Below are 6344 nucleotides of genomic sequence, written 5' to 3' on the forward strand. Positions count from 1 at the left end.
CCATTAACATGTAGGTATTTAAAAAATCCTACATACTTCCAAGTAATTTTGTATATGGTCTCCTGTTAAATCTAGGTAGTTAGTACAAAGTTTTCACTAACCTATTTTTCTCAATATAGTATCATGTACTCCCTATGATCCTTCTTACTCAGCGTATTATATTTTTGTCAAGTCAAACATTGCAAAGTTTGACCAAATTTATATTGAAAAATATCACCATCTACAATACGAAATATATATACTATGAAACTACATTTCATAAAGAATCTAACAATATTGATTTGGCATTGTGAATGTTGATACTTTTTTATATGTTTGGTCAAAGTAGAGATACTTTGACTTTGGACAAAACTTATATGCAGACTAAAAAGGACCGGATGGAGTACCCATGAGTGTTACTTATATAAAATAGATATTTTATAAATACATAGTAATAATATATAATATCCCGCAAAAATTATATAAGCATTTTTAGTTTTGTGATGATTTTGTTAGTCCAAATATTTATGTCCCATACAACTAAATCTAGTTAAAATATATTACAACTAATTTCCATAGCAACAAGCGGATATCGTCTCTGGTAAATCCAATTAGTTTTACAGAGTTCTCAAACAAAAGTTAGCTTACATGCTAGTAAAAATAATCATGTTTTTATTAAAATATATTACAACCAATTTGTGCACCAACACGCAAGATGACAACTCTAGTAATCCAGTTAATTAGTACAGAGTTTTGAAAAAACTAGCTAGTCGGCAAAAAGATTCATGTTTGAAACAACTAAATCTAATTGCAACTAATTTTCGCTGTAAGAACATCTCCAGCCGGAACCCCCTATATGCTCGGGTGGACAACACCCTGATAGGAGAGGGTGAAAAAAAATTCTCCACCACCACCCCCCTCCTAGCGGAAATCTTCCCCAAATGTTCGGGTTGTCTGCAAACTCTCAAACTTAGCCCGTATGCGGGGAGGAAATGTTGTGTCCAGACGTGTGAACACAACCCATCACATTAGATTCGGCCCAACCCCCAACAACTTGCTTTCCTTTTCTCTCTTTCCTCTCTCTCTCACCATCCCCACCAATCATATGCATTTGTTCAGGCAATTGGTGGGCCGAATGCGGGTAACCTGTTGCATGCGGGACAAATAGGGCTAAGCTAGCTAATGAGCAAAACATAATAAAGCTAAGCCTTTGTCGATTTACCCAAAGAAGGCCTTTCAATAGTGTGTCCATAAACACTATATAGACGTGCTTGCAAACATGAGGGAGGGGGTCCAAATAAGGCCAGTCCGGTTGAAGATGCTATAACACACATGATATCATCTCTAGTGAATCCAGCTAGTTAGAGCAACCCTAGCAGAGTTGCCATATTGGCACCTTCATATGCATTATGAAGGCTGCCAAGGTGATGCACAAACTAAGAGTCTTCATATTGGTTGCCTCTATTGAAGGAAATATGCCCTAGAGGCAATAATAAAGTTGTTATTTATATTTCCTTATATCATGATAAATGTTTATTATTCATGCTAGAATTGTATTAACCGGAAACTTGATACATGTGTGAATACATAGAGAAAATAGAGTGTCCCTAGTATGCCTCTACTTGACTAGCTCGTTAATCAAAGATGGTTATGTTTCCTGACCATAGACATGTGTTGTAATTTGATGAACGGGATCACATCATTAGAGAATGATGTGATGGACAAGACCAAAGTTGGTTGAAGCCCTCGAGGAAAATCGTTTGAAGACTTCCTGCACTTCATGTTTGTAAGTAACAATGTGTACCCATGTGTATCGAGAGTAATCATCAACAATAACAAAGCCATAGAGAGATGCGTCATTTGTGACTGCTGAGTAATGGTTAGGACCGAAGAGATCCATATGAAGCAATTCAAATGGTCGAGTAGTGGTCATGATAGTTTTCGCTGGATGCTTAGCCTTGGTCATCTTTCCAGCTTCACAAGCTCCACACAAGTGATCCTTGAGGAATTTGATATTCTCAATGCCAATGAATGCTTCTTCTTCGCAAGCATGTGCAAATTCCTCATGCCTGCATGACCAAGTCGTCGATGCCATAGCCAGCCTTCTGAAGCTTTTGCAAGTAGGCACATGGCTGGTTGCAGTCCTGTAGAGAAATCAACAATATACAAGTCTCCTCTCCTAAAGCCTTCGAAGACTTTGAAATTGTCAGCTTCCATAACCACAACACAACGATACTTGCCAAAGACAGCAACCATATCAAGATCACAAAGCATTGAGACAGACATGAGGTTGTATCCTAAGGACTCGACAAGCATGACTTTGTCCATGTGTCGATCCTTTGTGATCGCAACCTTACCTAGACCCAATATCCGACTTTTGCCTTTGTCAGCAAAGATGATATGCTTCAGATGCGATGGTGATAAGGGAGCATCCATCAATAGATTCTTGTCACCAGTCATATGATTTGTACATCCACTATCGAGGACCCACTCAGTGGCTTTGGGTTGATCATCCTGCAGATGAATTAGTGCAGCTTACGAACTTCATATACTTCATCAATGAAGAATATGACATCACAATTCATCAGACCAATTTCATCAAGCAATGCAATAGTTAAAGCAGTATGAGGACGTGAGAAATGAAGGTTCATTTCCTCATGATTAGCCTGCGTCCTTTCAGGCACTTTTCAGGTCTCCAGCAAATTCTTCAGACGTTTAAGTACGTCTGGAGACCTGACCCTGCATAAAAGATTAGTTCTTTTTCTTCACCAACCACATCTGAAGGGGTGGCAAAGAGTTCATCACTCTGCGAGCTCCATACGAGAAAGGTGGGATAGAAGCCAATCCATTTCATTTCACATAAGAGGAGTTAGGGTAAGCATATGAATAAGCAGAGAAATTTTTCGAGGACTTATGAACATAATGATTAGAAGAATAATGCTCATATTCATAGCCCTTGGCTCTTCCCTACGAAACAGAGTTGTTAGCACAATGATGTTCATATGAGGACTTTGATTCTTTTGAGGAATTTGGTCCGTATGAGGACTTGTATCCATATGAAGAATTTGGTCCATATGAAGAATTTGATCTGGGGTTCCTATTCTTGATAGGTGGTGTCATGAGGACATTCACCTGAAGACTTTCAAGGTACCTTTTGGGAACCCAGATTTTCTTCATAGGAGAACCGTTCCTGCAGTTAGTGCCAACATATCTAGCAAATACTTCACCATTCTGATTTTTGAACAGTTTATAGTTGGAGTCAAATGACTCATCAGAAGAATGAGAAGGTTCACATGTAAAGCCAGATAAATTAGATGGATCAACTGGAGGTCCCTTTGCAGCAACCCATGAGGTTTTGGGGTACTGCTCAGGCTTCTAATATGTACCATCAGCATTGAGTTTCCTCTCAAAGGCAATACCCTCTTTCCTAGGGTTCCTGTTGAGGATCTGCTTTTTAAGCACATCACAAAGAGTCTGATGCCCTTTGAGGCTTTTGTACATGCCTATCATGTACAATCTCTTCAGCCCTGCATCGTCAGTGATACTAGCAATGTCCTCAGATGAGGAATTAGTGATAGTAGAGGCAGGTGAAGAATTTGTAGCATTAGAAGCATTTGAACATTCAGGTGAAGAATTAGCAGATTCACGTTCAATGCATTTCAAGCATGGAGGAACAAATTCTTCCTGAGCAGCGTTGATTTGTTGAGCAAGTAATGAATCGCGCTCCTTCTGAAGATCTTCATAACTCACTCTTAGCTTCTCAAGATCTTGCTTTCTTTGAAGAAATTCATAAGAAAGCTTCTCATGATGAGATAAGAGAGTGTTATGTTGATCTTGAAGGGTGTCATACTTAGTATGAAGTCTCTGAAGACTTTCAGCCAAAGCTTTTGACTGATCCATTTCTTCACCCAACATATCATCGCTCTTATTTAGCATGTATTGAACTTTTTCCAAAGCTCTTTGTTGTTTAGTGGCAAGGGAAGCAAGTTTGACATAGCTGGGTCCAAATTCATCACCAGATTCATCATCACTTGACTCGGATAGGTAGCATTAAGTTACCTCAGCACTTTTTGCCATAAGGCATGATGAAGAGGATGACAATTCTGGTTCGAATGTCATCGCTTTGAGAGATTCCTTGAAGTCCTCAAACCAAGGATCATGACGGGTTCGATGACCTTCATAGACCTCAGAGAGACGGTCCCAGATAAGCTTCGCATGATTGAGATGCATGATGTTCCTGAACTGATTTTGAGACAGACAGGAGCAGATGACGTCCTTCGCCGTGAGGTTGAGAAGAGTGTACTTGCGAATGTCATCAGCTTCCGCCGTCTTGCACAGATCGGTAAGACCAATCTCAGTGACGGTCCACAGTTCGCTGTTCATCGCCATGAGGCGCTTCTTCATCATGGCCTTCCACTTGGGATACTCGTGACTGTCAAAGATGGGGCATGTCACTTTCTTCATACCTGCGGTCGACATAACTAAAACTCCAGGCGGTTAAACCAAAATCACACAGAACAAGGGAGTACCTTGCTCTGATACCAATTGAAAGTGCGTTATATCGACTAGAGGGGGGTGAATAGGCGATTTTTATGAATTCTTCACTGAGGAATTTGCCAGTGAGGAAATTCCTTAGCGAAGAACTACTTGCAGCGGAATAAGTACTCAAAAGTATGCATAACAGAAGACATGCATGGTCATCATGATGAAATGAAGACAAGCACAGAGTACAGAAAGCGTAAATACAGGATAGCACAGGATGAAGACAAATAGACTGAAGAAATTGAACTGAGGAAATTGAGAAAGTCTTCAGTCAAAGTCTTCAAACACATATATGAACAAGTGCATAACACAGTTATGAGGAAATAAAAGAGTTGAGGAAATAGAGCCAGTAAGCTTGGTGAAGACAATGATTTGGTAGACCAGTTCCAACTACTGTCTGAGTTATACGTCTGGTTGTAGCGGCTAGGTATTTAAACCTGAGGACACACAGTCCCGGACACACAGTTCTCACCGTATTCTCCTTGAGCTCAGGTCACACAAACCTCGCCCAATCACTCGTGGTAAGTCTTCAGGTGACTTCCAAACCTTTACAGACTCGGTCACTCGGCGATCCACAATTTCCTCTTGGATGCTCTAGACCATGACGCCTAACCGTCTGGAAGAAGCACAGTCTTCAAAGGTAACAAGCGTCGGATCCACACAGGATCAATCTCTTCAGTGATGCTCAATCACTTTGGTTTTGTGGGTGTTTGGGTTTTCCTCACTTGATGATTTTCGCTCAAAGTCCTCGAAGGATGGGATGCTCTCAAATGGCAAGTGTCAGTTTCTCTCGGAGCAGCCAACCAGCTAGTGGTTGTAGGGGGCGGCTATTTATAGCCTAGGGAGCAGCCCGACATGATAAGACATAAATGCCCTTCAATGATATGACCGTTAGGTGGGTAGATATTTTGGGACAGCTGGCGCATAGCACAGCAACGGTCGGAAATTTGAGTATCAAATTCCTCAGGGCTATCATGTTCCTCACTGTGTAGGCAATCCACACTGGCGAATTCCTAACTCCTCAGTCAGAACAAATTCCTCAGAGACCAGAAGAACTTCGTCTCTGTCTCTGAAGAATATGACTGAACTGTATGATATTTCCAATGGCTTCACTCCAAGGGATTGGTAGGTGTAGGATTTTGAGTTGAGCATCACATGGAAATTTTTCCTTAGTATTTTCTCGACCCCCATTTACAGTATGGTGTTTCCTATGACTCAAGAAAGAGAAAATGAAACTACGAAAACAAAAGTCTTCATGCTTCATGTTCCTCAAATGAATACCAAGTCTTCAAGGTCACACCAATTTCTTCACTTTCAAAGTCTTCAGAAGTCCAAAGTCTTCAGTCGAAGAACTTCATTTTTAGGGGTCGACTTTCTCTGTAAATATCAAACTCCTCATAGACTTATAGACCTGTGTACACTCATAAACACATTAGTCCATTAACCTATAAGTCTTCAATACACCAAAATCACTAAGGGGCACTAGACGCACTTACAATCTCCCCCTTTTTGGTGATTGATGACAATATAGGTTATGTTTTCAACGGGGATAAACATATGAAGTGGAAATACTGATATTGAGGAATTTGATTGCAAGATATAGAAGAACTCCCCCTGAATATGTGCATAGTGAGGAATTTGCTTTTGAAGCAATGCACACTTGAAGATTAAAATCATGGAGATCTCCCCCTATATCTTGTAATTCATACACGCATTTGACATAATATGAAGAATTTGAAATGCATGATGAAATATGGTGACTGAAGTAATTCAGCATGCGTGCATTAATATTAACAAGGAATAAGCATGCAGAAAAACACAGC

This window comes from Triticum aestivum, chromosome 5D (genome assembly GCF_018294505.1).
Source record: "Triticum aestivum cultivar Chinese Spring chromosome 5D, IWGSC CS RefSeq v2.1, whole genome shotgun sequence".
In the NCBI taxonomy this organism is placed as follows: domain Eukaryota; kingdom Viridiplantae; phylum Streptophyta; class Magnoliopsida; order Poales; family Poaceae; genus Triticum; species Triticum aestivum.